Raw genomic sequence first — 11,680 nt, forward strand, 5'->3', positions numbered from 1 at the left:
TTTTTTTTTTACCTCCATAGGTTAATTGTTTCCTATATACCCATTAATCCAGGTGGGTTTTTTGTTTGGAGGCTCAGTTTCCTTTAATCTGGACTTTCTAAGCCTTCTCACCTACACCAATGGTTTCCATGACCACATCTATGCAGGAGATCTCCACATGGACCTCTCCAGTGTAGCCCTACCCTCTCGGTGCCACACTCTAGCCTGACACTGCCTCTGCTGATCTGAACATCAGCTCAAACTCAGCATGGCTACATTTAAAATCACAGACTCCTCCTTGACACATGGTTCCCTAACTCTCGAATACATTGCCATCCATCTGAGACACCATGTTGAACCCTGAGGTGAAAGCCTTGTGCCAAGGATGGCAGAGAAGCAAGACAAAGGGAATGTGTGTCCTTAGCAGCTCTAGAGTGCTCCTGGTTCAGTTTTGATTGTCCACTTCTGTGCTTTACCACACGAGAAAAATCAAACAAAATTCTTTCAATATGTAAAGATGACATGCATAATTATATATTTATGTACATATAATTATACATATAAATGCTGCTCAAACAAGTAGCTTGATATAAATATGAAGTAGACATTAGAGTATGTCACTAGTTTCTAAAATGCTAGTCTATGTAGTATTTAAGTTATTTTGTATTCCATTAATAGTATCCTACCTTGTACCCCAGTTTGGGAAACATGGCCTTATGGAATACAAGGATATTATGTAGAGGTAAGGAGCAGAATCTTGCAGACTGTATGGGAACCTTGGGAAGACAGATTCAAGAAAACACAACATGAGGAACAAGTGAATCTAGATCCCAAGAAACAGAAATGAACCAAGTGACTATTGAAGATGGGGGTGGGGGTGAGCAGGAATAGAAGGAGGCAGGGTGGAAGAGACCATAACTTTAATTGTGGTCATTTCTAGCCAAATATCTTCATTTTTAACTCTGTGATTTATTATGTTTTTTTGAAAGGCAAAAAAATAGATTAATAAAATTATTTGTTTCAAAGATGACAAAGATTTAATATTTATGTTAATAAAAACCTGATGGCATATAGAAATATATACAATTAGGAGAGTTACAAATAATAAAGAGACACTGCTAATAACAAAAAATTTTGAAATAACACTTAAGTACAACTAACTCATTTAAATTAGCAGTAATATGGACTATTTGGACAATTTTAAAAGTTGTAGAATATCTCTTAAAAGCATTATTTGGGGGCCGGCACTGTGGCATAGTGGGTAAAGCCACCACCAGAAGTGCCAGCATCCCATATGGGCACTGGTTCTTGTCCTGGCTGCTCCACTTCCGATCCAGCTCTCTGCTATGGTCTGGGAAAGCAGTAGAAGATGGCCCAAGACCTTGGGCCCCTGCACCTGCATGAGAGACCAGGAAGAAGCTCCTGGCTCCTGGCCTCAGACTGGCACCATGCCAGGCATTGCAGGCCATCTGGGGAGTAAACCAGTAGATGGAACATTTCTCTCTCTCTCTCTCTCTCCTTCTCTCTGTGTAACTCTTTCAGGTAACTAAATAAATCTTTTTAAAAAGAAGCATTATTTGAAAACAGTGTATCTTAAAAGCTAATAATATTTTCTTAAAATATGATTCAATAAACTCATTTTATAAAATATGTGCATTAGAAGCTACTGAAAAATGCTACAAGCAGAAAGTTATTTCTTAACTTTAACCAAATGGTGAAAAAAGCAGGAGAAATTTGATATGGTAGCTCAATGAAATTTATGTGGTCATGAACAAAAATTTCTTTTTAAGATTTATTTTGTTTATTTGAAAGTCAGAGTGACAAAGAAAGTGAATGTGTGAGGGGGAAAGAGAGAGAAAGAGAGGGCGAGGGCGAGGGCGAGGGCGAGGACGAGCGCGCGCGCAAGAGAATGAATCTTCTATCTACTATGTATTCCCCAAATGCCAAATGGCCACAATGAGCTGGGCTGGACCAGGCTGAAGCCAGGAGCCTGGAACGCCATCCAGATCTTTCATATGGGTATCAGGGATCAAAGCACTTGGTCCATATTTTGCTGCTTTCCCAGGTGCATCTGCAGGGAGCTGAACTGGAAGCTGAGTAGCTGTGATTCAAACAGGCACTCTGCTATGAGATGCTGGCATAACAGGCAGTGGCTTAACCAACTGAGCTTCAGCACCAGCCTGAAATTATGGATCTTGGGGCCTCTGAAGATTGCATACATACAGTTCCTTACCTAGCTTGGCATAAACAGGCTGTATAGGAAAGCAGAGAGAATGTTTAAAGACCCTTTGGGTCCAGGGTCACTGTACTATGTCTTAGAACACATGGAATGCATCTGCTTTCAAAGTGGTGAGAGGAACCTGTGCAGTTGCTTGTCATGAACCTAACAAACACCCCATGGCTGGAACTCAGCAACAGAGCCAACGTGACACTGCAGGGATAGAGCTGCCTCCATGAAGTGAGGTGGCCAGATGGGTCTCAAGTCTTGGTCCTCATTCCTCACAAGCTGTCTGTGGAATGTGATAAAACCAAAGAAACTCCCTTTTCTCGACTGACACAATACAGAAGTCAGGATACAGCCTAGGTGTCTGGTCAGGAAAGAAAGCCACTGTGCCCAGGAATCGTGCAGAGAGTCGGAGCCCAGCCCTGGGAGAAAGCACATTTTTCTAAAAGGCCGAATGAGATTGACTTTAGCTCAAGGGATGAGGAGTAACCATCATTGTCCAGCAGAGAGGCCCTCTTTCACTACAAATGATAGGGCATTATCTCAGCAGGAAGCACATGAGAGAATATACTCAACATAGCATTTTGATTTATCCCAAGGAAAATAGATTATGATTTCATGAACACATAATTGTCAAAGTTTCATCTCTCAGCCGGCGCCGTGGCTCAATAGGCTAATCCTCCACCTAGCGGCGCCAGCACACTGGGTTCTAGCCCCGGTCGGGGCGCCAGATTCTTTCCCAGTTGCCCCTCTTCCAGGCCAGCTCTCTGCTGTGGCCCGGGAGTGCAGTGGAGGATGTCCCAAGCGCTTGGGCCCTGCACCCCATGGGAGACCAGGAGAAGCACCTGGCTCCTGTCTTCAGATCAGCGCGGTGCGCCAGCCGCAGCGCGCCAGCTGTGGCGACCATTGGAGGTTGAACCAACGGCAAAAGGAAGACCTTTCTCTCTGTCTCTCTCTCTCTCACTACCCACTCTGTCAAAAAAAAAAAAAAAGTTTCATCTCTCCACGTCCTTCCACTGTAAAGAATATCATATCAGCTACAGAAAATGAGGAAACTGCGTTTGTGTTGCACATCAGAGTATAATATATAAATGTGTCAGTTTGCTAGGGAGATTTAAGTCCCGGTTGCTTTAATTTACTAATATATGGTCATAAGAAGTTATAAAACATCCTTAAACTCAATTTTCTTTAAGATGGAAATAACATCCCTTAAAATGGGAAATCTGCAAATGGTGTTCTTGTAAATTGTTAATATACTAACTTTATGCTTACAATATTTCATGTACTATGTTAAGCCCTTTGTAATCATTATCTCATCTCATTTGACAAGAGCCTTGAGATTCTTTTTAAATCCTATTTCAACCTATTGTGAATGTGAAAAACTGGCTTATACCAATGATTTTCAAATTTTAATGGAGAAGTTTTTAAATTATCTTTTAAAAATTTATTCATTTGAAAAGCAAAGAGACAGAGACATGGTGACAGGGTATTCACCTGCTGATTCACCCACTCCCCAAATAACCACATGAAGCCAAGAGTCTGGAGCTCTGTTGAGGTCACCCACTTGACTGGCTGGAACCCCAGCTTGAGAGCCTTCATTACTGCCTTCCCAGGATTGCTAGATGGGAAACAGAGAAGCTGGAATCCAAACTGCCACTCCAATATGAAATTCCAGTGTCACAAGAGGAACTTTGACCTGCTGCACCACAACATCAGCTCCTGCAGAACCTTTTTTAAATGCAAATTTTGACAGAGTGGTTCTGGGGTGGACCTGGGAATCTGCATTGATAACAATGCTGCAGATCTACAGAACACACTCTGATGATCAAAATCTTAGAGAAGTTGTAACTGCTCAGAGTTGCAGTGCTAGTAAGTGACAGGAACTGTGCTGGACCTCAGATCTGTTTGAGACCTACACCTTTAAGGGCATCTATTATGTCTTCCCAACTCTACATCAGGAAAACTGGAATTCATTTACACAGAACACTAGGGTCTTTGGTGAATGATATGGGAGCTAACCAAGGTAAAGGAACTAATACGTGAGACTATGTCCAAGTACCTGGGATAAATTTCTTCTAAACAATTTTCTTTTTTGTTTTTTGGAAAGAGTTAACCAGGTTATTTCGAAACAAAATACATTTAGCCTTAGTTTATGTGTCACCTTAGTGTGATGAATGGTTTGCTAAATATTTCAAAAATATGTGACTAAATAAAAAAATAATTCACGAGACTTCTTGATTATCTGTTGTGTTGGGTGAGATATCCCCTACTTAGTAGACAGTTCTAATAGAACAAAATAAATTGTCACTAATATAAAAAGGAAGAACTCAAACTATCCCTCTTTGAAGATGCTATGATTCTTTATTTAGGAGATCCAAAGAACTCTACTAAGAGACTATTGGAACTCATAGAAGAGTCTGGCAAAGTAGCAGGATAGAAAATCAATGCACAAAAATCGACAGCCTTTGTATACACAGGCAATGCCACAGCTGAGAAAGAACTTCTTTTTTTTTATTCTTTTTATTTATTTATTTATTTATTTTGACAGGCAGAGTGGACAGTGAGAGAGAGACAGAGAGAAAGGTCTTCCTTTGCCGTTGGTTCAACCTCCAATGGCCCCCGCAGCCAGTGCGCTGCAGCCAGCGCACCGCGCTGATACAATGGGAGGAGCCAGGTATTTATCCTGGTCTCCCATGGGGTGCAGGCCCAAGCACTTGGGCCATCCTCCACTGCACTCCCTGGCCACAGCAGAGAGCTGGCCTGGAAGAGGGGCAACCGGGACAGAATCCGGCACCCCGACTGGGACTAGAACCCAGTGTGCCGGCGCCGCAAGGCGGAGGATTAGCCTAGTGAACCACAGCGCTGGCGAGAAAGAACTTCTAAGATCAATCCCATTCACAATAGCTACAAAAACAATCAAATACCTTGGAATAAACTTAACCAAGGACGTTAAAGATCTCTATGATGAGAATTACAAAATCTTAAAGAAAGAAATAGAAGAGGATACCAAAAAAATGGAAAAATCTTCCATGCTCATAGATTGGAAGAATAAAGATCATCAAAATGTCCGTTCTCCCAAAAGCAATTTACAGATTCAACTGATACCAATCAAAATACCAAAGACATTCTTCTCAGATCTAGAAAAAACGATGCTGAAATTCATATGGAGAAACAGGAGACCTCGAATAGCTAAAGCAATCTTGTACAACAAAAACAAAGCCAGAGGCAGATTTCAGGACATACTACAGGGCAGTTGTTATCAAAACAGCATGGAACTGGTACAGAAACAGATGGATAGACCAATGGAACAGAATTGAAACACCAGAAATCAATCCAAACATCTACAGCCAACTTATATTTGATCAAGGATCCAAAACAAATTCCTGGAGCAAGGACAATCTATACAATAAATGGTGCTGGGAAAACTGGATTTCCATGTGCAGAAGCATGAAGCAAGACCTTTACCTTACACCTTACACAGAAATCCACTCAACATGGATTAAAGACTTAAATCTACAACCCGAAACCATCACATTATTAGAGAACATTGGAGAAACCCTGCAAGATATAGGTACCGGCAATGACTTCTTGGAAAAGACCCTGGAGGCACAGGCAGTCAAAGCCAAAATTAACATTTGGAATTGCATCAAATTGAGAAGTTTCTGTACTGCAAAAGAAATAGTCAGGAAAGTGAAGAAGCAACCAACAGAATGGGAAAAAAAATATTTGCAAACTATGCAGCAGATAAAGGATTAGTAACCAGAATCTACAAAGAGATCAAGAAACTCCACAACATCAAAACAAACAACCCACTTAAGAGATGGGACAAGGACCTCAACAGACATTTTTCAAAGAGGAAATCCAAATGGCCAACAGACACATGAACAAATGTTCAAGGTCACTAGCAATCAGGGAAATGCAAATCAAAACCACAATGAGGTTTCACCTCACCCCAGTTAGAATGGCTCACATTCAGAAATCTACCAACAACAGATTGCTGGAGAGGATGTGGGGAAAAAGGGACACTAACCCACTGTTGGTGGGAATGCAAACTGGTCAAGCCACTATGGAAGTCAGTCTGGAGATTCCTCAGAAACCTGAATATCATCCTACCATACAACCCAGCCATCCCACTCCTTGGAATTTACTCATAGGATATTAAACAGGCAAACAAACAAGCTGGCTGCAATTAATGTTTATTGCAGCTCAATTCACAATAGCTAAGACCTGGAATCAACCCAAATGTCCATCAACAGTAGACTGGATAAACAAATTATGGGACATGTACTCTATAGAATACTACACAGCAGTCAAAAACAATGAAATGCGGTCATTTGCAACAAAATGGAGGAATCTGGAAAACATCATGCTGAGTGAATTAAGCCAGTCCCAGAATGTTCTTCCTGATGGGTGACAACTAACCGAGCACCAAAAATGAAACCTGTTGAAGTGAAAGGGACACTATGAGAAACAGTGACTTGATCAGCCCTTGTCCTGACTGTTGATGTACAATTTAATACTTTATCCCTTTTAGTATTTTTTTTGTTCTAGTTAGTACTATTATGTGAAAACACAAACTTTATTTCCCAACATAATCTCCATCAAGTTTTAAGCAATTTTTTCTACAATAATAAATGTTATTTACCTCATCCCTAAAGAGCTGAGGGAAGTTTACCCACTGAAAATAAATGGGTGTCCTTTAAAGATGTTCTTTTAAGATTAGGAAAAAAACATAGGAAAGAAGGGGACAAATCATGACTAGAAAATGGATGCCCAGTGATTTGCCATCGGAACCCGTTCAAAAGTTCCCTGTGTGATGAAAGAATGAGCAGGGGCATCGTTCTGCAGGAGAAAGGCTCTGGTGAAGCTGTCCTGGAGTAGTGGACGTGAAGAGGTGCCCATGTGGAAAGCTGGCCCTGCAGACGGTGGCTTTACCCGCCATACCACAGCACCGGCCCCAGTCAGTACCATGATTTTACTTTGTCTTCAGGATCATACTGGTAAATGCTTCAAATGTTTTAATGTTTCATTCCTTAGGGATTTGATCCCGCTTGTTTAAAATCCCTACTGAAACTGTTGCTGTTTGCAGATGATCTGAACACAACTGCTTGGGCATTCATCAAGCAGAAATTTTACTCTACTTGAACTGTTTGGAGTCAGGATTGTGTAAGCTGAGCTGATGGAGATGTCTGTGGTGTGGTTGGCTTCTTCAGTTAATTATCACCCTCTCAAGTTAGAACATAAATGATATCATTTTGTTTCCTTTCAAATTGATGTGGACAATCTGTTGCTATGTATTTCTTTTCTGTAATGTTTTTATTAATATAAAGTTACCAGATTACATGTAGTTCATAGATACAATTCTAAGAATACAGTAATACTTCCCTCCCTCCTTCTTTCCTCCTTTATTTCTTTTTTTAACTTTTGCAAAAACATTTTAATATGCTTTATAATCATAAGCTTAATGTTCCACTAAATAAAGAGATAAACAAAAGTACAAAGACCACCATTCAATACACATATAGACAATGGCTATGAACAATAATCAAATCATAAGACACCAATTTCACTAATATATATTAAGGATTTTTTGTGTTCTATATATTAGCTACTATAAATCAGAAAAAATATGGTTTTGTCTTTTTGAGTATGATTTATTTTACTAAGATTAATAGTCTCCAATTTCATCCATTTTGTGGTAAAAGATAGGCTTTCATTCTTTTTTATTGCTGAGTAATATTCTATCATTTATGTATGTGTATATATATATGTGTGTATGTGTGTGTGTGTGTGTATATATCAAATTTTGTTACCCAGTCACCTGTTGTGGACATCTGAGTTGATTCAATATCTTAGTTATTGTGAATTGAACTGCTATAAACATGGGGATATAAAAAATTCTTTCATATGCTTACTTCATTACCTTTGGATAAATTCCCAGGAGTGGAATGACTGGGTCATATAGTAGATATATTTTTAGGTTTCTGAGGAATCTTGATGCCATTTCCCATAATGGTTGTACCAGTTTACCTATCCACCAACAGTGCATTAGGGTAACTTTTTCTCACCATCCTCAGAAGTATTTGTAATTTTTTTGATGAATATAGATGTAAAGATCCTGAACAAAATACAAGCTAATCAAATCCAATGACACATCAAAAAGTTTAACCACCTGGACCAAGTGGGATTTTTCTTAGGGAACAGGGATGGTTCGATATATGCAAATCAATAAATATGATACACCACATTAAAATTGAAGGATAAAAATCATATGATTATCTTAATAAATGCAGAGAATGCATTTGATAAAATAAACTGTGCTTTCATAATGGAAATCTTAAGCACATAAGCTATAGAAGGGACATACCTCAATTGAGGCAGTATGTAACAAGCCCACAGCCAGCACTGTATTGAATGGGGAATACTTGGAAGCATTTCTACTAAGATCAAGAATGAGATAAGGATACCCACCCTCACCTCTCATCATTATTGTTCAATCTAGTTCTAGAAGTATTAACCAGAGACACTAAGCAAGAAAAAGAAACCAAATAGATACATATTAGAAAGGAAGAAGTCAGATTATCCCTGTTTGATGATGACATGTATATAGAGAGGAACCAAAAAACTTCAATAAGAGATTATTGAAACTCAAAAGGAAATTCAGCAAAGTTGCAGGGTATAAATTTAGGACACAATGACATTATTTACAGAATTAGAAAAAGAGGTCCTGAAATTCATATGGAATCACAAAAGACCCAGAATAGCCAAAGTAGTCCTCAACAAGAAAACATAAGATGGAGGCATCACAATACCTGACTTCAAAGCACACTGCAAAGCTAAAGTAATTAAAACAGGATGGTGCTGTCATAAAAACTGGTATATAGGTCAATGGGATAGAATAGAGAGGCCAGAAATTAATCCACGTACATATAACCAACTGATTTTTGACAAAAGTGCTCAGACCATACAGTGGAGTAAGGATAATCTCTTCAACAAATTGTGCTGGCAAAACTGGATTTATATATATGTACAAGAATGAAAATAGACCTATGCCTCTCACCATACACAGCCGCAAACTCAAGATGGATTAAAGACCTGAATTTAAGACCTCAGACTATGAAATTCCTGGAAGAAAATTTTGGGGAAATACTCTAAGACAATGCTGTAGGAAACAAGATCCCCAAAGCATAGGCAACAAAGGAAAAACAAAACAACTGGGACTATCTCAAACTCAGAAGCTTTTGTACAGCAAAGAAAACCATCAATAGAGAAAAGAGACATCCAACAGAAGGGAATAAAGTATTTACAAATCACTCATCTGACAAAGGATAAATAACAAAAAAACAATCAATCCAGTTGAGAAATGGCCAAATAGACAGTTCTTAAAAGACAGTTCTTCAACAGACAGTTCTTAAAAGAGATTTCTTAAAAAAACTAGAAATAGACTTTTGATATGATCCAGCAAACCCACTGCTGGGTATACACTTAAAAGACTTGAACACAATGTATCAAATAGATACTTGTACCACCACATTCATAACAGCACTGTATACAACAGCCAAAATTTGGAATCAACCAAGGTATCCATCATCAGATGACTGGATAAAGAAAATGTGTTATATATACAAAATGGAGTATTATTCAGCTATAAAAAATAATGAAATTCTACCATATGCAACAAAATGGATACAACTGGAGATCATCATGTTGAGTGAAATAAACTGGACCCAGAAAGACAAATATTACATGTTCTTTTATACAAAGGAGCTAAAATTAAACACACACACATACACAAACACAATAAAACAAAGAAAAAGGAAATGTCTGTGTTATCAGTATTGCTGTAAATACAGTTTTGTAAGACTTTGTTTTATACCTTTGTCAAACCAATGCTTAATAATGTTATAGTATTATAGTTTTAATGTCTGTGATGACTTTAAAATTTAATATATGTGGATGAAATCATTTTTTATTCAATTATTGTTTATAGCTGCTGTCTACATTCCCACTAAACTAAGATTTTTTCTTTTTACCTGTTACACTTTATTCCTTTATATTAATCCTTTTTACTGTATTATAAATTTAAAATATGCTATCTCAAAAACTAAAAAAGGAGGGAAGAACAACTGGGGATTGAGGCAGAGAGAGGGAGGGGAGGGGTAAGGGAATACCATTATCTTCTCAGAATTGTATCTATAGGGGACTGCACTGTGATGTAGCAGGTAAAGCTACCATCTGCAGTACCTGCATCCCATCTGGGTGCTGACTCAATCCCAGCTGTTCCACTTCTGATCCAGCTCCCTGATAATGAACCTGGGAAAGGTGGAGGACAGTCCAAGTACTTTGACCCCTGCACCCACATGAGAGACCCAGAAGTTGTTCTGGATCCTGGCTTTGGATTGCCTCAGCTCTGGCTCTGTGGCCATTTGGGGAGTGAACCAGAAGATGGAAGATATCACGTGCGCTCTCTCTCTCATACTGCCTTTTAAATAAATAATCTTAAAAAATAAGGACTGTATCTACAAATCACATTGAATCTGCTAAAAATGAATTAAGTTTTTTAAAAATAACAGAAAAAAGCAGTAACATTGGTATATACTAATAATGCCATGGCTGAGAAAGAACTTGGAAGATCAGTCCCATTCAGAAGAGCCACCAAATATTTTAAAAACGTTGGGATAAATTTAAACAAGGATATAAAAGATCTCTGCAATGCAAATGTTAAAACATAAAGGAAAAAAAACAGAAGAAGATACAAAAAGATGTAAAAATCTTCCATGTTCATGGATTAGAAGAGTTAATATCATCAAAATGATCATACTACTCAAAGCAATTTACATATTCAATGTGATTCCAATCAAAATACTAAGCATATTATTCTCAGATCTAACAAGTGCAATCATAAGATTTGTAAGTAAACATAGGAGACTCCAAATAGCTAAAGCAATCTTAAACAATAAAAACAAATCTGGAGGTATCACAATATCAGATTACAAGACATATTACAAGGATGTTACAATCAAAACAGCCTGGTAATGGAACCTAAACAGACATGTGGACTAATGTAACAGAAAGGAAACCCCAGAAATTAATCCACACATCTATAAAAAAACCTAATTTTTGGCAAATGGGCTAAACAACAAATGGTGTTGGGAAAATTGGATCATGGCATACAAAAGTTTGAAACACAACCTCTACATGACACCATCATAAACAAAAATCAATGCATAAAGGATCAAGGATCTAAGCCTAAAACCGGCAACCATCAAATTACTAAGGGAAACCATAGGGAGACACTACAAGACATTGGCATTGGCAAAGACTTTTTGGATAAGACCCCACAAGCATATACAATAAAGACAAAAATAGACAAATGGAATTACATAAAGCCAAGAAGTTTCTGCACAGCAAAAGAAACATTCAATAAAGTGAAAAAGCAGCTAACAGAATGAGAGAAAATATTTTCAAACCATGCAT

Source organism: Oryctolagus cuniculus, chromosome 8 (assembly GCF_964237555.1).
Source record: "Oryctolagus cuniculus chromosome 8, mOryCun1.1, whole genome shotgun sequence".
NCBI classification, from domain to species: Eukaryota; Metazoa; Chordata; class Mammalia; order Lagomorpha; family Leporidae; genus Oryctolagus; species Oryctolagus cuniculus.